Source organism: Solea senegalensis, linkage group LG18, assembly GCF_019176455.1.
Source record: "Solea senegalensis isolate Sse05_10M linkage group LG18, IFAPA_SoseM_1, whole genome shotgun sequence".
Taxonomy (NCBI): domain Eukaryota; kingdom Metazoa; phylum Chordata; class Actinopteri; order Pleuronectiformes; family Soleidae; genus Solea; species Solea senegalensis.
In genome coordinates, this window is record NC_058041.1 from 369,160 (window position 1) to 391,298 (window position 22,139).

General features: G+C 41.1%; 1 long non-coding RNA gene and 6 other non-coding genes across 7 annotated transcripts in view; 1 reads left to right on the forward strand and 6 right to left on the reverse strand.

Moving 5' to 3' along the window:
• The window catches only part of LOC122759551, an 85,430-nt gene extending 64,431 nt beyond the window's left edge, over positions 1 to 20,999 (forward strand). The window contains exon 4 of the long non-coding RNA XR_006358273.1: positions 20,910 to 20,999. This is a non-coding gene — a long non-coding RNA (uncharacterized LOC122759551). The remainder of the gene's footprint in view (positions 1 to 20,909) is intronic.
• trnat-ugu lies at positions 7,037 to 7,108 on the reverse strand. The gene has a single exon. It is a non-coding gene; the product is annotated as a tRNA-Thr (tRNA).
• Positions 7,351 to 7,422, reverse strand: trnat-cgu. Its single transcript has one exon. It is a non-coding gene; the product is annotated as a tRNA-Thr (tRNA).
• trnat-ugu lies at positions 7,735 to 7,806 on the reverse strand. The gene has a single exon. It is a non-coding gene; the product is annotated as a tRNA-Thr (tRNA).
• trnat-cgu lies at positions 8,109 to 8,180 on the reverse strand. The gene has a single exon. It is a non-coding gene; the product is annotated as a tRNA-Thr (tRNA).
• trnat-cgu lies at positions 9,793 to 9,864 on the reverse strand. Its single transcript has one exon. It is a non-coding gene; the product is annotated as a tRNA-Thr (tRNA).
• Positions 10,221 to 10,292, reverse strand: trnat-ugu. Its single transcript has one exon. It is a non-coding gene; the product is annotated as a tRNA-Thr (tRNA).
• Positions 21,000 to 22,139: the final 1,140 nt, after the last annotated feature.

The window sequence follows — 22,139 nt, forward strand, 5'->3', positions numbered from 1 at the left end:
TATTATATATTATTGCAGCTCTGTTTTTCTCCGTGAAGGGAACACCTGCAGAAGCCAGGTCTTCACTCCCATAGCCGTCACCATCTCGTCTGCTGTCTCCCTGGTATGTGGCCAGTGGCTGACGCGCCGCGACCTCTGACCCCGAGTGTGAGTCTTAGCCAACAACAAGGCTCTCGGGAGAATTTCCGACAGGCAGCCGTCCTCACAGGCCTCCAGTGTTCTTGTCTCTGACAGACAGGCGCGATAAGAGTCGCCGGGCAGCGCGCTCCCAATCACCACCGAGCACAAACACGAGGTCACACTGGACAAAAGCCTCGGTCGCTGCTCGTTTTCATTTTGACGTCTCACATTTATCAGCACGTGTTTCACATGGGGGAGCTTTTTTTACTACACGAATACAAAGTTTTTTCTGCCCCCTCATTGAAGCAGGAATCCCGTTGTCTTGTTCACACGGACACACTGAAGAAAACTCTGCTCAGCTTCTCCTAATTTGCTTCTGAGTCTGACAAGCTGGTCGCCGTCCGTCGTCCGTCCTCTGAGGGTTGTTTATCGGACAAATTGCGACCTTGGACGCGTCGGGAAGCCCAAACATTTCTGAACCGTCAGTCAAGTTGACGAGCAGCTGATGAGGAGCGGGGGAGGGGATAGGGTAGGGGGGAGGGAGAAGCGCTTGCAGCCGTATGTGTGGAATGTAGAGAGTGAAAGTCGTTTGTGTGGACACAGTGCTGAGGTTAAAGCTGTCAGTGAAACGCTGCGTTTCAAATTTGTTAAAGATCTCTATATTCATTCAGCCATTACCAGTGGCAACTAGTAGTTCAACACTGGGGGGGTGTAGCTCAGTGGTAGAGCATTTGACTGCAGATCAAGTGGTTCAATTCCAGATGCCCCCTGTTCTCATATTTGGCAACCCACGGCCATGAGGAACAAAATTAGACTTGTCAATGCAGGGATGCTTGTTCAAAACCTGTATCAGGGTGTGGTGTCTTTGTGTCCAGGATACTTTACTGCCATTGTTGAAAATGTAATTTATTACCAGAAAATATTGTATTTGACACGTTGTATGTGTTATTAGCTCCACTTAAAACCTGCTGCTTGACTTAAGTGACCCACTGTGCCTAACTAGCGCCAATCTGTACTCATTAGTCCATCTGTAGCTTCAGTCGGCTAACGCGCTAGCCTTTGCCAATTAACTTAATAGTAGAACTGCTATTCTTATACTTTCTACAACAAGTGCTTTACAATTTATAACATTTTAAAACGAAATACAGCAAGAGCAGCATTAAAGCTATTAAATTTAAATTTAAATTTAAATTTAAATTTAAAATGTTTAAATAGAGAAGTGTAAGAAAGAGGGAAGCAAAAGGAAATTAAAAGAAACTAAAAGTTACTGTTACGACTGAGGTGTAGTAGTGTTAATTGTATTTTTATTTAAATGCAAGGGTTTTCAGGCTAGATTTTAAAAGAATGAATTGATTGATTGAGTTTTTGGGGCACCTGACGATGCTTCCCCATGTTTTGTCCTGGTTCTTGGGACACAGAGCAAAACCCTGAACCAGATCACTTTAGATCACCTTAGGATAGTTCATAGCAAGCCAACAGATCAGACATGTTTTTTGGGCCTAAACCATTCAGTTAACCAAATTAAGTCTTTGGCGGTCAGGGAGCCTGTGTAAGGATCTTTGGCCTCAACAAGAAGAAGAAAAGTTAATAATCATAATAATACATTTTATGAGGCCCTATAAGGGACCCTGTAAAGACAACACATGATAATCAGCGCTAAGTGGCTGAGAGGCCTCCTTTCAAATATAAGGGCTGAATGGAACATAAATTGTAGTATACTGTATATGATTGAGGAGCCCATTTCAGATATATGTGCTATGGGCAGCCCGTGGCCAAGTGGAAAGGGAACTTGACTTCTAACCGAAAGGTCGTTGGTTCAAGTCCCCACCAGGTTGAAAGGGCTGGCGAGCTACTCAGTGTGGCAGCCTACTGCATCCTAATTCTAGGATGGGTCAAATCCCTAAGGGGATTAATAAAGTATATGTTCTATGTAACATCACTAGTGTTGTTCGGCTCACATACACATGTTGTCAGGGCCTCATTTAAATGTCAGGGCAATGTCACTGTCTCCGTGTCCATTCCAGGACAAACTGTTGACTTTGTCTCTCGTCTTACTCTTTGCCGTCCATCCTCCTCCCGTGTCTCCCCTGCTCTCCCCCTCGTGTGCAGCCTGTGAGTCGTTCAGCCTGCAATCGTTGCTCTGGTCCATGACTCGGCAGACAAGCAGCCAATGACATCATCACTGTGGACGTGTGTGTGTGTGTGTGTGTGTTTTTTGAGAGGAGGAGGAGAGAGAAAGTGACACCTCTGGTCACTGTGACACACTATCAGTCTCACCCACCGACTCCATGCTCTGAGTCAGATCTAATTGTGGTTGTGAGCGTGTGTGTGTTGGTAATCCACAAGCATGTGGCCTTTAACCACAAGACCTTTATGTTTCTTTATGTTTGCTCTCATGACCGTACTTCCATACTCACTTCATAAAAAAGGCAGAGGAGTAAATTCCAACTTTATTGCCCGTGAACGTGAAGAAAACCAAGTCATTCCATAACGGATAGCATCAAAATGTTTCAGAAACAAAATCTACACTTCATTCTTCTTGAAGTAAAACTGAATTAATGTGTGTAAAAGCTGATTTTTATCATTCAGCACACATTTAATCTCGTACCAGACTGTGTGTGTGTGTGTGTGTGTAAACACAGGTGTAAATAACCACAGAGACAAAGTCTCTCATCTCTAATCTGTGTGACATTTAAAGAATAATTAATATTTAATGTGTGGTTGGTTTCAGCAGAGTGAATCCATAGACGGTGTTCTGTGCCGACACTGCGGACACCGTGACCGTACACGGGGTGATCATCACGGGACACGGAGCTGTCTGTCTGCGTTGAAATAAAACTGGCCTCCATATGGAAGTTGGCACTGATGCTAACACTCATGATTAGAGGCTCAGTTTTTGCTTGTAGAAATTCAGTTGAAAATAATAATAAACAGTTTTATTACTTGTAAAGTTTGTAATTATATCCTAACACTGGACTCTTTGTGCTGGGGCTAGCTAGCTAGCTATTGTAGGTTGGCAGAGCAGTGTCCGTCGTGGCTAACAACATAGCAAAAGCTGCTAATGTTGGTAAATTGATGGTGGTGTGATTTGTGATGCAATTTTTCCTGACAAAAAACACCAGAAACAGGCAGAAAAGCTCTATTTGGTCTTTGAAGTGTTTAAACTATACACACAAATGTGATTTGTGTTGAAATATTTGCGTAATATTTGGTATAATTGGCTGCCGGTTGGAAAAGTAAAATAATGCACCCACAATGCATTTCAGCAACACTTGACGTTGATGCAGAGTGTTGGGTCACTGTAATAATTCATCTTTTAAAGGGTCAGCCAGAAGAATAATTATGAATTAATGATGCTAGTGCTGCGTTCACACCAAATACAAAGCTATTTTTAGCGACGTGTTACATTACAGCCATCGCTACGGTTAACTATGGTCATCATAAAGTGCAGCCAATTTTAAATAACACAGGGTTTATAGTTTCATCAGCAATCACTGTTTTCCTTTTCCAAAGACATTCTTTGGACATTGGTAGAGCCTCAAGTGGACCGTTGGACACTTATGCGATTAACAAACATTTACAGGTACATGCTCTTGTTCGGGAACTTTAGATATTGTTCGGAATCCTAAAGTGATGTGCAAATTATATTGATGCAATAAAATTAGCACCATGTGACTCTACGGATGTCAGAAATCACGCAAATGTCCAAAATCCTTATTTAGTTGGTACTATTGGCACTGTGGGGTTACTTTTTTGATTGTGATTAATTTGTAAAGACAGAGGTTAAAAAATCTGACCTTTCCTCAACCATCAGTCAGATTTTATTTTGTATTTTCTCTCCATACGTCACCATAGACTGCCCCTTCTGCTTGCCCTCTGGCCAAGGAAATTGCCATAACAATTGAAGTAAAGGCAACACTTTTGACACAGTTCACAATCCTGTTAACTGAGTCAACAACATCAGTTTCACCGTATCTTATGACTTTATCTCAGTCACGACCGTGTCCAAACCCACCAAGGCTGGAAAGGTGTGCTGGGGTGAACGGCGGCTAGAAACACAAACACATACACATGTTAGCCTCTTTACGAACTCTACAACAACATGTGATCACGACCCACTCGGCGTCCCCAGGGTGTTAAAAGCAAGCAGGGCCGCACAGACGCTGGTGCCCCCCCTTTGTTGATTCAGCTTTCAGAATCGGGTAGGCGGGTGAAAAGAAAGGTCTGTCCGGCTGAATTACCTATCACCGCAAAAATAATAGGAAAAGGCAACGTACCGAATCAGTGAGCGTGGCGCGATGATAGCGTAATTTCTTACTGACAACTCACATAAGTCAGGCCTCTCAACGTCCCGCAGAGCGGTGGTAGCACATGTAGCGCTGTGTTTGGTTTGAGTCGCGGAACGGCAGAAAATGTCACCCCCCTGACGAATGTTCCGCGATGCTGATAAGACGTTCTCCGATCTGGGCGAGCGTGCAAACGACATATGACACACGTGTATGCAGAGGCAGATAAACACACAGACACACACACACACACAGGCTATTAATAAATCTTTGGTCCTCAATGGTCAAGTGGAGTCCAGGCCAGCAGATACCAGCTCTGTACCCAGGGATCAGTCTGTAGACCATGGCAACCGTCTGTGTCTGCTCTCCGTCTGTCAACCGACTGAAACGCTGTTCCTGGGTCAGATCATGCATCGGCGCAACCTCAGAGGCAACGTTTTCATGACCCGACCTGGGATCAGTGTCTAAGGGGAAGATGTTGGACTCAGTTAAACAGACGTCAGTGAGGGGAAGGAGGGGTTTTGAGGTGGGTAGGGCAGGGTCATACCAACAAACACGGCTCTGGTCGGTCCTGACTGAGAGGAGGAATGTTCTGGCTGACAGGCCATTTCAGCCAGACCATTTAGAAGTGCCGTACCAGCTCTGGAGATCCAGATAGCCAAATATTTGTACTGCTGTACTTTCTTCTACGTCCTCTGCAATGATGCCGTGGTGATGCCCAAAGAGGTCATATTTATGGCTGCATACTTTTGTGTGGTTTGGATGAAATGTTTTGGTCACTTCTGGAGGTTATTGTCCAAATGAGAACTGTATCTACAAGAGCAGGGAGACAAATTACAGATAAGAAGACAAATAACTTCTGTTGCTGCCAACCAACCACCCTGCACCCCCAGCCTCCATTGGCCTATCTTAATTGGACTAGTCATGGTCAAAACTACCAAATTCAGAGCTTAAGCATTAAGTTTTTTCCTGGTGTCTCCACGGTCAGACATGTTTTTACTAAGCAATTGTCTACAACACTGATTATGTATCATCAGATTTTTGGCCCCTCCAGATTGCTGCAGCTCTGTTTTTGTGTTCTAATTTGACAGCACACGTGTGGTTTGTCGCACAAAACCAATCAATCAAGGTTGAAAGGCTTTCAGAAGGTGTGTGTGTGTATCTCTCGAGGCTGGGCTACCGTGCTGTTTGCTGACACAGCTGATTGTGACTTTACCAGCCGCAGTAAGGGAAGCAGACCTTTATCCTGTCTGTTTGTGCTGTAATAAAGTTAACTGGGTTGTTTTGTTGTTTTTTTTACAAATGTTCTCATTAATTGGTTCCTCTTTGTACGTCTTTGAGGCCAGAATGAAAGAATATTCAACTTTGGCATGGATGACGGTTCCACTTGATATACACTCCCTTCATCTGGACCCATTAGTCACGGACACACACATTAACAACAACAAAGAAGACGTTGAGTTATTAAATTTCTGATAGTGAAGTTTTGGTAATACAGCATAAAGCCATCGGTAATAGGTAGGAGTTAGAGCTAAGCTGTGGTGATGCAGGCCCGTCTCTGTGCTGAAGCCTCACAGACGCGCTCCCAAACCTCCCTCCCTCCCTCCCATGGCCGAACGCCAGCGCCTGCAGACTACAGCGGAGGCAAAGTCAATTGCCGAAAATCTAAACAACCACAAAAACACAAAACAGTTATCTCCCCCATGGCATTTTTTGGGGGAAATCTATCCATTCTTGCACTCTTGTTGTGCTTTAAGGATTCAGTTGGGATTGGCTGCAGCGCCGGCGTCTCTCAAACACGCTGACATTTCCAACCCCGCCGGCTGAAACGCAGGCACAGGGGTGGAGCGGGGGGGGGGAAACCGAGGAGTGAAGGTGACTGAGATAAAGATGGAGTGAAAGGAGACGGGAGGGGAGGCGGCGGCGGCTGCTGCTGCTGGTTTGGGTTCGACTTCGCTCCCCCTGGAACACGTCTTTAAAAACCGCAGCTCAGGGGAAGATGGCGACTGCTGAACCTGACTCCACGTCTGGTTCTGACTTTCCCACCCTTCTTCACCTCTCCTTCTTCCCCTCTCTCTACTACATCACACCCCCTCCTCATATACGTGTCATGAGAAACGCGCCTCTCTTTCTGATAAGACTGATTGGGCTCTGATAAAGGAATGAATCACCCTCGCGTCTCTGTCTCTCTTTTTTCTCTCTGATCCAACTTCCAACATCTAACCTTGCATCACCCTCCCAACTTCCTCACGTTTTTCTAATTTCTTCAACAGTGGAGTTAAACGATAAATGATAGCTTACAAAAACAGCACATCAACTTCACTTCATCACCGGTTCTAAATATGTGTAGGAAACGGGCCGCGGGGCGCCCGACAAATCAAAGCCAAATGCTGTTTGCTTAGCTCCGCCCACTCAAGCTACAACTTTATAGGAAAAAAGTTCATGTCTTCACAATGTGACCATCCATTCATCCATCTTCTGCCAATAGTAAAGGAAATCTATTGTGTTTATGGGTGGCAACCATCTTGGAATTTCTGGGTCAATGAGTTAAGGAAAGTGATCTACCTTAGATTCATAGCGTGTACTCCTGTTCTTGGTATAGTTAACATGTTACAGAGTTGTCTCTTTCTAGGCATGGATGGGGATCGAACCCATGTTCTTTGGTTTACAAGACCAACGCCTTACCACTTGGCCACCACGCCACCTTTTTTAGGATCTCGATCTGTGGGAAAAGAATGCTTCCAATGTGGAGCTATCAAAGCCTTTGACAGCACCAATTTGCCTTTGCTTCCCTCACAACCAAATGCTTAACCGAAGTAACAGTTACACAAGCTGTATTTGCCATTTTTCGGGTTGATGAGGTTTCAAGGACTTAGAGCGTGTTCCTGTCCCCCATCTTATAGATAACCTGGTGAACATTTTAAGTAAATGTATGCTGTTTTCTAGGCATGGATGGGGATCGAACCCATGTTCTTTGGTTTACGAGACCAACGCCTTACCACTTGGCCACCACGCCTCTGTTTATGAAAATAAAAAAATATTTCCAATGTGACGCTATCAAACTACCACGCCACTAGTCCACGTTTCCGCTCACTCAGTATGGATATTTCATCTTATGTGAAGCTTACTACACTTTTAACACCATCATTTTCTATGCTATACAAGTATCACTTCACTTCACTTCTAAACCAATTCATATTTTTTTGATTTAAAGACATACAGTAAGTGATCATAAGTAATTGTATAACTGAAAAAAACAAGACTGAATTGTGCACACCTGTAAAGGCAGCCATGTTTGTTTGTGTGGCAGGTGTTAAAGGGCAATTTGAGGCATGGATGGGGATCGAACCCATGTTCTTTGGTTTACAAGACCAACGCCTTACCACTTGGCCACCACGCCACTGCAGTTACTGTGTTTTGCTTTACTGGATCTCGATGCGCTTATACAATAATTTTCTATTGTTTTCTTTTCTTCTTTTTCCTTGAATAGTTATGTACTGCAGTATTTTTCAAAGATTAAACTAAACAGTAATATGTTTATAACTGATAAACTGTAAAGCGAGCAGTAGATTTACGAAACCATTTTTAGGGTTGATGAGGTAGCAAAGACTAAGTTGAGGGCACTCCTCCTATAGGGGTAAATGGTTTCTACTGATATACCCCAGTGAACCTGACATCATAAGCAAGTGTGTGTTGAGTTCTAGGCATGGATGGGGATCGAACCCATGTTCTTTGGTTTACGAGACCAACGCCTTACCACTTGGCCACCACGCCTCCATGTATTCCTGCACACACACACACACAGGACCATGATGCATCTCTCTCTCTTCACTGTCACTGGTCATTAAAACATCAGTGTTTACCTGAGGCTGAGCGGAGTGACGGCAGACTGATGCCACACAGCTGCTGCTGCTGCTGCTGCTGCTGCTGCTGCTGCTGCTGCTACAGGCTAAGATGTGTGTCCTTCACACACACGCATGAATACACACACACACACACACACACACACACACACACACATGGCCTATTAGACCTCCCACCCATATCCTGTGCTCTCCTGACCCTGCGGCCTCAGCTCTGGGCGACAAACTCTTTATCTGCACTCTATCAAAACCTCGACTATCTCCAAACTCCCTCACACACACACACACACAGACGCACACCCTCATAGACATAATGCATTCCCAAGCCCCAAACCCTAGAACCAGTTCTTAACCCCCAAAAAAGCCCTTTGAAGAAGTCAGAACCAGTCAGAAGGTCGGGAAATTTATCTTAAACTAGAGGAGAGCAAGAGGAAAACCTTTTATTAAAAACAAACCCTTTTGAATTACAAATTAAGGGATTAAATTAGTCTGTTTTCCAGCCCTACTTACCATTAAACTTTGACCAGTTCCTCAGAAATAAGTTTCTGCTTCATTAGGACCAGGTTTTGGTCTTCATGAGGACTACTGGTCCTGAGAAGGTCCGTGTTTATGGCAGAAAAAGGTCCTAAGCGACCTGTCTGTGGGTCCCAACCCAGTCTTTGGGAACCACTGGTCTTAACAAAGCCTTATCACATAACCAATTAATGACTAACCCCTAAATTTTAACCAGTTCCTTTAACCAGAAATGAGGTTCTGGCCTCATAAGGACCAGTTTCTGGTCTCCATGAGGACTACAGGTCCTGAAGTGATGAAGGAGTGTTTCCTCTCTTGTTCTGCAGAGGAACAGCTGAGGACATGCTGGACACGGCAGCTCCCACAGTGTCCAGCACACGGTCACATTCCTGTCCACTTCCTCCCTGCAGTGCTGTGTGTGTGTGTGTGTGTGTGTGTGTGTGTGTGTGCGTGCGTGTGTGCGCGCTGGATTCCACGCGTGTCTCATGTACACAGATATTTCACACATGTGACCGCCACTAGCTCAATGCGACGCATTTCTCTGATTCATCACTTCTTGGAAACGATGACTCAGAACAGAACAATAGAGTATTTAAATATAATTAAAAATAAACAAACGTCAGTTACAGTCAAACCACCACGTTTAGTGTGACTGCACACAGGAAGTGATCACACACAGAGGCGACGACGGCAATTCGTGAAATCTGCTGCTCAGAAAACAGTACACAACTGTCTCCGCCCCGTCCCTGCTCTGCTGCTGTATACACAAACACTCCCCCCCTCCCTCTCTCTCTCTCTCTCTCTCTGTCGTCAGGTCTGATAGTTTTGCCTGTTTTCAGATGAAGGACGCAGCAAATGTGTTAACTGCTGTGGCTCAAATTTGGGTAATTGAAAATAGGTGAATTCAGTTTATTATTTGCCAAATATATAAAGATTTCTAAAACATTTTCTGACAGATGTTCTGAAAGTGTGTGGTTCTGTACATTTTAGAGATATCATTGTTTCTTTACAGGCATGGATGGGGATTGAACCCATGTTCTTTGGTTTACGAGACCAACGCCTTACCACTTGGCCACCACGCCTCCGTTTGTCAAGGGTTGTGCTTGTCTTGATCAGGATCTGTGTGGAACAAATGCTCCCAATGTGGAGCTACCAAACCTTTTGACAGCATCATTTTCTTTGTCTTTTTTTCCCTTGAAAAGTTACGTAGTACATCTTTAAATGACATGAGTATCACACTCATTGTTAATGTGGACAGTCGTTGACATAACGCTTTCCTTACCCATCACAGCTAAAGGCTTATCACCACTTCAACAGTACTATGTGTTCAACAAGCAGCATTTTATAATCGAGGGTCACACAGGGTCTTTAAGGAACATGTGGTTTCTACAGACATATATCCTGTTTAACATATTAAGGAAATATATGTTGAGTGACTAGGCATGGATGGGGATTGAACTCACATTCTTTGGTTTACAAGACCAACGCCTTACCACTTGGCCACCACACCACTGTAGTTTCTGTGTTTTGCTTTACTGGATCTCGATGTGTGGATCTTTCACAGTGGAGCTATGAAAACTATCATTTTCTTGTCCTTGAATAGTTACGTACTACATCTTTAAGTCAAATTACTATCACACACATTTTTAGTGAGGACAGTCATTGACGTAATGTCCTTTCGTGACATAGCAGCTTAGCCACATTTGTTCATGCTTTTTGTGACAGTAAATTGTTGTTTTTTTCTTTAAACATCACATACTGAAATATTTACATTACAATTATATTCCTTTTTTATGAAATGTACATTCAACTGTGAAAATTGTACAAAAATAGTGTACATAATCACTTTTTACACTCACACACACACACACACACAAAGTTGTTTTTATATCTTAGTGAGGACACATCATTGACATGCATTCCCTAACCCCTGACCTTAACCTTAACCATCACAACTAAGTGCCTAACATTAACCCTTACCTTAGCCTTAACCTAAAGCCAATTCTACCCCTAACCCTAAAACCAGGTCTTAACCCTTAAAAGGCCCTTTAAAGTTGTGGGGACCAGACAAAATGTCCGCATAAAGATACACACACTACAAATACACACACTAAGATGTGTGTGTGTCTTAGTGTGTGTGTGTGTCTCCAGACAGTTCAGATGAGACTTGTCATGTCCATTGACACTGGGCCCAATTAAAGGGGAGGATTAAGCCGGGGCTGAGTGACCTCTTCAGGAATCTCTGTGTGTACACTGTCAGGCCGTGACAGAGTGTCCCTTTAAGCACTTTCACCTGCTAATTAAGACACATACACATTGTCTGTCTGTGTGTGTCTGTCTGTGTGTGTGTGTGTGTGTGTGTGAGTGAGGACACAAAAGAACTTCATCCTGAGAAACACAAACGTACGTAAATATCTGCATATGGAGCATTTCGTGTCATTTCTAACAGTGAATTATTGTGTGTTTTGTTTTGTGCGTCTCTCCTCAGTGTGTGTGTGTTTGTAGCTGTTAGCAGCGGTCGTGTGTCTACTTTGTGAAGAGGTTAAAACGTACGGTGGCAGATCGCTGGTGTGTGACTGATTAGCTCGAGTTAGACGTAAAAACAAGTTCTGTGGTTTCCTGTTGTTATTCAGTAAACTGAGGATCAGTGGATGGAGATGTGTGGAGGTTAGCTACTTCCTGTCTACAGTTGTTTTTTTTTTGATGAATCAATCTGAATTTTTCGTGATGGGTCGGTGATTACCCAAGTATGCTCCCATTCAATTTTGGAAAGAATCTGATGACGTCACAAAAGAGGATCAAACTTTCAAGAAATCCCGATCATTCACAATGGGCAAAACTGTAAATTTAAAACATCATATCTTTGTCAGAACTCGGATTGGAATGGAATTCAGAATGTGTATCTAGAATCAGACACTCAGATCTGATCAACATTATGGATTTGCCGCCAATTTGGGAACAACATGGGAAATCCTATTGAGCAAGTTCAGATGTGTATATCTCAGCGACGTCTTAACGGGACGATATTATCACAACATTCAAGTCACAATACGATATTATCATGATATTTAAGTTATGATACAGTATTATTAAGATATTTCAGTCATGATACGATATTATCATGATATGATATCACAATATTTACATCACAATGCGATAGTATCACGATATTTAAGTCACAATACGATATTATCATGATATTTAAGTTATGATACAGTATTATTAAGATATTTCAGTCATGATACGATATTATCATGATATGATATCACAATATTTACATCACAATGCGATAGTATCACGATATTTAAGTCACGATACGATATTATCAAGATGATATGTTATCAAGCGATACAATAATATCCCAATATTTCACTGTATCGATTTCCCCCCACACCTCTAGACAGAAAATTGTACACCTGTTTAAGTTTAGTCATCTCAGTAATTATTTTTGACAAAATAATCGTTGCAGGAAATATTTATATTGTCCCATACCTGGTCTTTACTCACGATACTACACCAGTGTGTGAGTATTTCCATTTCAACAACAACTGTGGAGGAATGTGATGTCAGCTGATGTCCCACGCTGACGGACGTTTCTCTGAGGGTTGTCCTGGCGACGCCGGACGGCAACTGAGTGAGTGAGCGAGCGACGTCCTGCGTTGACAAATGTTGGACTGGTATGTCGTGGAGTCTTTGTTTGAATCACGGCTGCTGCTCAGCTGCTGCTCAACTGACCTCACACACATAATCGTTTATCATGAAAACTATTTATAAACTTAAATTTAACGTCATTATGAGGTTCAAACTGATTTCACACTGTAATAGAGGTAGAAATTTTACACAATTTGCCTTTATACCCAAATTAAAAAACACATTATTGTCCCTGCAGTGACAGAATAATCTTCAGCCTGACATATACGACGGATATAATTCACAGAATATTAAAAAAACACAATAAAACAATAAAAATATGAACATTACAGCTGTGTAAAAACAAGCATAGCAGATATAAAAGAATAAAAGGGTTTTTCTCTTAAATAAAGACGAGTTTTGCTTTTTTAAAAGAGATGTGAGGATTAGATTTGTTTTAAAGTACAATATCATAGAATTTGGATCATTGTTAAAGATGCAAATTCTATGATATGTATGATATGTACTTTTATACAATTAGTTTTGATGCTCTGGTGAAAAATAAATATATTAAGTTGGTAATAATTGTTTTTGTTTCATAACAATAAAAATTATGTTAAATACTAAAAATATATAATATGTGTGTATTACATTTGAAAATATCAAATAGTGGAGTAAAAGTACAAAATAGTGAAGTAAAAGCAATAGGGGAATAAAAGTACACAATAGTGGAGTAAAAGTATACAATAGTGGAGTAAAAGTAAACAATAGGGGAGTAAAAGTACACAATAGTGTAGTAAAAGTACACAATAGTGGAGTAAAAGTACAAAATAGTGGAGTAAAAGTACACACAATAGTAAAAAGTAAACAATAGGGGAGTAAAAGTACACAATAATTGGAGTAAAAGTAAACAATAGGGGAGTAAAAGAGGTACACAATAGTGGAGTAAAAGTACACATAATTGGAGTAAAAAGTTCAAAATAGTGGAGTAAAAGTACACAATAGTGGGTAAAAGTAAACAATAGGGGGAGTAAGTAAACAATAGTGGAGTAAAAGTACAAAATAGTGGAGTAAAAGTTCAAAATAGTGGAGTAAAAGTACACAATAGTGGAGTAAAAGTAAACAATAGGGGAGTAAAAGTACACAATAGTACAATAGTGGAGTAAAAGTAAACAATAGGGGGTAAAAGTACACACAATAGTGGAGTAAAAGTAAACAATAGGGGAGTAAAAGTACACAATAGTGTAGTAAAAGTACACAATAGTGGAGTAAAAGTACACAATAGTGGAGTAAAAGTTCAACACTGTCCATTATCTCTCTGTGCTTCTATCTCGATCTCCTCCTCCTCCTCCTCCTCCTCCTCTTCCCCTCTTAATGACAGTCAGCAGAGCTGATAGGCAGATATATTTAAACTGGTGGTGGCAGGGGAGGAAGAAGAAGAATTAGAAGAAGAAGAATTAGAAGAAGAAGAAGAATTAGAAGAAGAAGAAGAAGAAGAAGAAAAAGAAGAAGAAAAAGTCATCAGCTCCAGCCTCCAGGATCCAGCAGGCCTGGTCTGAGCTCAGGAGCAGGCGTGGTTTAGAGGAGAACCCTTGCTTTACTTTGTTAGCCCCTCCCCGCTCAGAGCTTACCCCCGTGTGCTGCCTCTGACGCTGCTCAGAGCTTCCTCAGCTTCATGGGACCAAACGCTTCACACTCACTGACTCAGAGAGGACGGACAGACGGAGAGAAGAAGAAGAAGCTGCTTTTTGAGTTCTCCCCCCGCACATCTGAGTTGATGAGGCGGCTCCATCTGGTCTCAGGAGGCGTCCCCGGGGAGAGACGCTCCCCAGTGGCTTTCATTTGACGCGTGTGACTCGTACGTTGGAACTGTAACAACTGTGAAGCATTATGACTCTTCTGGGCTCTGAGCACTCCATACTGATACGAAGCAAGTTCAGATCAGGTAAGACCAGATCTCCTCAGCTCACACAAACACACAAACACGCAGGGTTCTCGTCTGCCAACGCGTGGCACCTGGTCGCCGCTGCTCTGTGGGTGAAGCAGTGACAGGTGTGCGTGATGTACGGCCTGAAATCCTCCTGGGGGCTTTGACGCCATCAGCGTGGCGATGGATTTACAGCCACACGTGAACTTTGACGTCCATCGCTACCTTCTTCTCCTCCTCATGGGGTCTTTATTTCGGGGGGGCAGCAGGTTCCTGCACTTGTTCTCATGCTGAGGGAAGCCTCCAGTGTTCTTGCAAGCGTCACCAGCAGATACAGATAAAGGCTGGGGGAGTGTGGAGGTCAGAGGTTATCTGTGCACGGCTGAAGTGGAAGCAGCAGTTTGTTACCTGCAGGCTCATCACAGGAGCAGGGAGGGTTTTAACGGCGAGCAGCTGTTTCTCAGTTGAAGATTCTTCCGTCAAACCTTCCTCAGATTCATGTTGACAGTGTGTCCAGTGAGAGTTGTCTGCCCAACACTGCCACCTCCCTGAGGAGAACGTTACTGAACGCCTGTCTCTTCTCTGTCCCTCTCTGTGAATCCTGTCAAACTCACGTCTCTCTCTCTCTGAGTCGCTCCTCGTCTCTATATTTGCATTCCACGAATGCTCCAGGAGCAAATTATTCTTTTCCTTACAAATGTTTAGAGCATAATCAGCGGGGCGGGAAATGATGCCCAAGAAAACCCCCCCCCGGGGAGCATGGAGAGGGTGGAGGAGTTTCTTCCCCACAATCACACAACAACAAAAATCACTTTGTGAGGCATTAATGTCAGCGAGCAAATGTGCAGAAATATGGAGCAAAAAAAACATTTAAAACTCACACAGCGTTCTCTGACTAATGTTAGCCACTCCAGTAAAAGACTCACCTCATAAAATGCATGTCTATGAACTCTTATTTCACTGGACTCTCCTGCACCAAATCCCATTAAGAAAACCATTGATTTAACACCACAGCACAGGGGGACGTGTTGATCCACTTCTGCCTCCATCGGGAAATTAAAAAGGTGTTTTTGTGATTTCTGTGCTTGAAATAGTTTGTTTTGATTTACTGAAGTGACATAAAGTGAGCAGGTGAGGCAGCAGCAGACCTGCAGCCTTGGTGTCTCTGTGAGCTAAAAACACTGGTTTTCTCTATGGGGTTTGGTGTGGAAGAGTGAAGCAATTTACAAACAGAAACAGACGAGAAGTGATTTTCATGTTTTCATTGTGGGGGGTGCACACAGGTCACACACACACTTAAGACACTTAGTTTGATGTGTTTCTTGACGTGTTTAATGTCGCACAGATGTAGAGATACGCGTCTCTTTATCGCCGCAGTGAAGTTCATCGTCACGTTCCGACGTCTTATTAATGTGACGACCCGCGTGACTCGTTTGAGGTTGAATGTATGAGCGCATGAGTGAAATATTGTGCGTAAGTGAAGTGAAGTCGGTGGAGCCTGTAAATCTGTAAATCTCCTCGTGATAAAAGCTGATGACACGGGAGGAGGTGGACGACGCTCTGCTTGTTCAGGATTTACAGTTTTCTTTAAGCTGCAGCAGCAGGTTACTCAGGTTACAGCCTGTGAAAATAAATGGAATAAAAAATGAAAAAAAAACCAGGCTGGAGCTACAGAATCACAGCCATGGGAACTGCTGCTGCTGCTGCTGCTGCTGCTGCTGCTGCTGCTGCTTCATGGTTGGAGTTAAAAGGCAGCAAAGATAAGGATCTGACTTTATAAGTGCTCCCCTCAGACCCCTCGTCCCGTGTTTTGTGAAATGTGACCGGGTTCTCGTGGTGATTGTATTAACAGCTCTGTAACTGCACTGCAAAAATACACGGTTGTAAATACCGTTACATAACGGCGGCCGACAAGGTGTGAAACGCACACCCTCAGATTACCTGTTTTTATTATTATTATTATTGTTAATTTAAGGGACAGGGACGATAAAGTACAAATAATATAACACCAAATCTTTAAGAAATGATCTTCAAATCAATATTTCTGTAATAATGTGTCTATATTTTGAGCCGTATATGAGATGTGAGAGTGACGATACGCTGCAAATAAAAATACCCACTGTTTATGATCTGTATTACATGATACAAGGATATTTACGTGTGTTAGAAACGATGAAATTGACAAGAAATATGATAAAAACGCTGCTATAAGACAAGTAATTAGGCTTGTTAAAGTGTAATTTTGTCGATTCCGTGCATTTTTTTTATCTATATTTGTAATTGTTCACTCATTTATTCGCTAAAATAAATAGGATTATTAATGCAACCGCCTTTAAAACAAGGAAATGTCATCACAGATATGACGATACATATAATATTACAGTTTTCTGAATACAATATAAACTTTTGTCGTTTCATTGTTCAAAAATACTCTAACATACAAAATATAAATTCATCTAAATAAATAATTTGAGATTAAAAAGCTGTTGCATATCCTTCCAAATAAAACCTGTCCTTTATTTTTTTATTAAATTAAACTTTAAATAAAGAGATCATATTTACACAAATATACCTTTTTAAAAATGATCTTCAGCCTTTTTATTTTTCTATGTAATTCTGCTTTTCACACGTCATATGTGTGTGAAATAAGAAAAACTGAACATTTTGACTTAAACCAGGAAATATTCACATTCAAAAGAGATAAATAAATCATTTTAAAGCAGCTAGAATGTGATTTATAAGTATAATTTAAGTTTTCTTCTTGGTTCGCCACTGATTCTTTGACGACGTGTTACTAATCTGTTGTGAAGTTTATGACGTGTTTTACTGAGACGCTGAAATCAGGCTGATTAATCAGTCATCAGGACACGTCGTCGGTGATTAATAATTCAATTAATTCAATTAGCTTTGTTTTTTACTGTGACGCACTGAGGCAATTTCACTGGTGTCGGAGTGAATTCTGATGATTTAAGTGACATTTAATGAGTTAAGACTCAACTGATTTACTCACTCGTCATCGTGAAGCTGAAGCGTTTGACACCAGATAAAGTCATGCATAATGTGAGTTTATACACTTTTAAGTTGGATTTTCAGCCTTAAAATAAACCTCAAATACACTGTTTAGTGTCACGTGTCACAAACACATATTCCTGCGATTCATGTTCAGTGACGCCGTTAAAACGAGCCGGGTTTTTTTGTTTTGTTTTATTGTGTTTCCTTCTCTTGTGAACGTGTGACAGTAAATCACAGGACAACCACACTGGCCTCGTGTAATCATCGCTAACTTTATTGACTTCATAAATGTGGACAAACGTGTTACATGTGTGCGTATTAGAAAAGAAACGGTTTCAAACAAACGTCTGTGGTTTTAAAAGTTCAATTCAATTTTGTCTTTTGATAAATATAAAATATAAAGTGTCTTCAGTGTTAAAGCCGGGGTTTGTCGTCCAACCAGGCTGCTGTAGATGAGCAGATATGATCATCAGTGTCTGTATTGGTTCAATATTGGTAAAAATCAGATATGGGAAAACTGTAAAAACTGACAAAATCCAGGTGACATGTTGTTGAAAACATCCTGGTTATGTGACCAGGATGTAAGTGATGACACTGTATATGTGTTTTTTTACACACATATATATATATATATACATATGTATATATATATATATTTCTATGTGTACATCCATCCATCCATCCATCCATTATCTACAGCTTTATCCTCCTGCTGTTCACCCTGGACAGTTCGCCAGTCCATCGCACGGTCACACATAGAGACAAACAAACATTCACTCTCACGTTCACATTCAATGGTTAATTTAGAGTGACCTAGTTCTATGTGTACATATTTTTAACGTGAACACAATCTGAATTTGTTTCTTCTTCTTTGGTTGTCTCCTCCAAATGTCAACAATTTATTAAAAAAACACTTAAGGTGTTAAGGTCACTTAAGGTGACTTAAAAATGTACTTAAAAATCAAAGCTAACAGTTGCTAGCACTTGTCGTCCAGTCTTTAGTCACCTTTCATCTGACAGCATAGTTAATTTCTTTTTGCGTTACCGTTTACTCGCAGATTTTACAAGTTGCTACTTGCTACGGTATCGATACTTATTCACAAGTAAAATCGGAATACTTTAATAATCATTTAATCAAAAAAAACAACAACAAATTAGGACTGTGTATAATTAGAATATTGAAAGATACCTAAAGATACATATTGATGATTATTCCTAATCAAAATCGGAATACTTTATTACTCATGTTTTTATCATGCATTGCAATAAAAACTAGGGCTACGTATAATTTAGATTTTAAAGATACAGATACGACTGCGATAAGTAGCGATACTTATAAGTATCGATAATTTATTCTTACTCACATTCATATAATTTGAATGTAATAGATACTGATACGATACCTGATAATTGATTCTTTTCACTTATAAAATCGGAATATTTAATCACGATTTTATCATGGATTGCAAAAACAAGAAAGAAAAAAGTAGGGCTGCATGTAATTTGAATTTTAAAGAAACTGTTATCATACCGTTAAGTATTAAGTATCGGTATTTATCATTATTATTCATAATCAGAAATACATCAACAAAAATCTGTAGGATTTCATAGAACTGGAAAATAACAATATAAATCTTGCAAATATCGTAAATCATTCAGTGTTTTTTTAATTCCTTTAACTTCTTTTTTCCACGACAACAACTAAAGAAGAAAACTAAAACATATATATCTACATATCATAAACCTGTTTGTGGTCGCGGGATCGTTCCAAACGTTTCCTCGACGTTTGGAGTCCGCGGCGTTTTCTCTCTCGCGCGACCAGGAGGTCACGACCTCTCCACTGTAAACCGAAGCAGATGTCAGATGAAGGGAGGCGAGCGGCGCTTACATAATCTCTCTCTCTCTCTCTGTCTCTCTCTCTCTCTCTCTCTGTCTCTCTCTCTCTCTCTGTGGTTACGTTAAAAGCCTCAGCTGCGTGAACCTGAGCTCAGACAGTGAACAGTGAGTAATTAAAGGCCTCGACGTCGCAGAAGCGCTGTTCAGATAACAGTGGAGGAAAAGAGGCACAGACACAGGACGACCAACAGACACAGACAATGTTTATGACCCACACTCCCACCTACACACACGCGCCGCCTGTGGACCACACACTGGCGACGAGAGCAGATCTGTTTAAAAGTCAGGAGCTGTGTTTATCGTCCTCTACATCCTGCTCACAGAAATATTTGTGAGCAAGCACTGGGTTTTTCTTCTTCTTCTTCTTCTTCTTCTTCTTCTTCTACATGTTCTATATTTATTGTATGATGACTGCGGACACATGTAACATGTAACATGTGCTGCAAAAAATCGATACTGATACAATACCGATACCTAGAAGTATTGATACTTATCAATACTTATATTCGCAGTCAGAAGCAGAATACTGGGTATAATTTGGAGTTTGACAGTACCAATATAGAACCAATACTTATTGATATTCTGATATTCTTCTGATCATGGTTTTATCAGATATTCTAGTAGGAAAAACACTTATATAGGATACTGATACAGATACTTGGTACTTGGTACTTCATCGATTTGCTTCGATACTTATTCACAATCAGATGCAGAATATTAAAATAATTCATTATTTTTTATATTCATTAATCCTTGATTTTGCCATATATTGAAATATAAACCACTCAGTAGTGCTAGATATAATTTGAATTTAAAGTTTCTTTACTTATTGATACTTATTGATACTGCGTTACATTTTCTCCATCAATAATCAAAGACTAAAGTCAAAGAAATAATACGAGCAGACAATTAAAATGTAAACATGACAAAAATGATTATGACCCCTTTAATTCTACGATTTAAAAACACAATTCCTCTACACTGAGTCTGCTTTAATCTTTACTGGGCTCTTCACAATGTTTTAAAGAAGTTCCTTCATTCATTTATTCATTCATTTATTTATTTATTTATTTATTTATTTTCTTGCTGCTATTCCTGATCTACACCAAAACACCAGAGCAACTTTGAGCCTCAAATCCAAGACCAACATCTAACACTTGTTTACCAGGAAGAGAGGAGAGTAAACAAGGGTCAAGTTCCAGTGAAACATTTAATCTTGTCGTGGTAAATTTCCATTTTTGACATAATTGTGTCCCGCCTGTCGGCCCTTGACAGTTGTTTTGACGGGCCACAAGGGGAAGCTGCATCTTCCCAGTTGTTCCAGAACCTTCCAAAAAGGAAAATGTCTTTGTTTGTCACACAAATGTAAGGTTAAAGGATTTCATTGTTATTTTAGGGACATTTATTCACAGTCATATTGGTCAGGATGATGGTGGTTGTTGATTTATTCAGTTAAGTCAAGTAAAAAACAAATACTCTTGTGAAACAGCATTTACAGTAAAGTGGGTTGAATTCTCAGTCTCTCCTCATGCTGTTTTTCTCCTCTGTCCCTCTCCTGTCTCTCACCTCACCTGTCCCCTGTCTGTCTGTCTGTCTGTCCGCCTCTTTGTCTCCCTCTGTCTCATCTGTCCTCTCACTGTCTTCTCCTCCTTCCACCTTCAGTCCTGCAGTTAAGACTTCAGCAGAGGAGGACACGAGAGCAGCTGGCAGACCAAGGCATCATGCCTCGTGAGTAACGCCGACACTCCGACACTGAGCCGCAGCGCACGCACACACACACACACACACACACGCACACACACACGCTCCACGCCTCATTAAAGTCACATTCACACAAAACTCGACTGCAATCTCCATCAGGAGTTGAACGTTTTTACACCAAAAAAGAGAACATTTCTTTCATTCACATAAAGTCCCTTAAGTAGAGTTTAGCAACATTAGCTTTGATTTTGCGTTTAGTTTCAGGGCCCCCTAGTGGCCACAACATGAGTATTCCTCTTCTTTTTACTCCATTTTTGGTCTCCGCCACCTCCACAAGAAAATATCTGACTCTGTAGCTCTTGGATTCTCCACAGTTTTACGTCAATATGTAGTTTTTTTATGCTAAAAAGGAAATAAACTATGAGTTGAGTCACTGTTGGTGTAAAAGTATTGAATAGAGGAGGTTTAAATGTACAAATAATATAATCAGCCACTGAGCAAACGTATGTGCACAAGATTTGTGCGGTACTTTTGTACATAAACAATCCAGTACTTGGTTTTTTGTTTTGTTTTTGAACGTCCACGTCCTGTTTCAGACGTGATCTTTGGCTTGGCTCGGTCCGTTTTTACGTCAAACGTCTTGGAGAGCAGCCGTGAGAAGCTGCTTCTTAACCTGAGTCCACTTGATTGACTCTGACATGTTGCAGGAGAAGGGAACTGGTCAGTGATTGTCTGTTGAAACAATAAAATCTGCTGCTGGTTTAAGAAACAGGAGAAGAAGAAGGAGAAGGATCAGGACGATGAGGAAGAATCAGCAGATTGTTTGGCTTTAAGCAGAAAGATGGAAACGTTCAGTGAAGCTTTTCCTTCGATTGTAAATCCGTAAACGCCAGGATCGATAGAAGAATAGTGTTCAATTTGTTTCTTTGCAGTGTAGAGAATTGTTTAAAATGCTGCTTGGTAGATCAGCCACTAGGAGGCACTGTTTGTTTTTTCTGACTGACTGACTTGTGATTGGTCAAAGTTTACTTGGTTTTCTTCAAGACTGAAAACAGAGTCTTGAGGCGGAGGAGTTCTGCCTTATATGACTTGATTTGAACACTTATTGTTGTGGAATTATTGATCAATAGTGACGAAAAAAGTTCATGCCTGTGGAAAAAACAAAATGAACATTTTTAGGTAAACAAATTA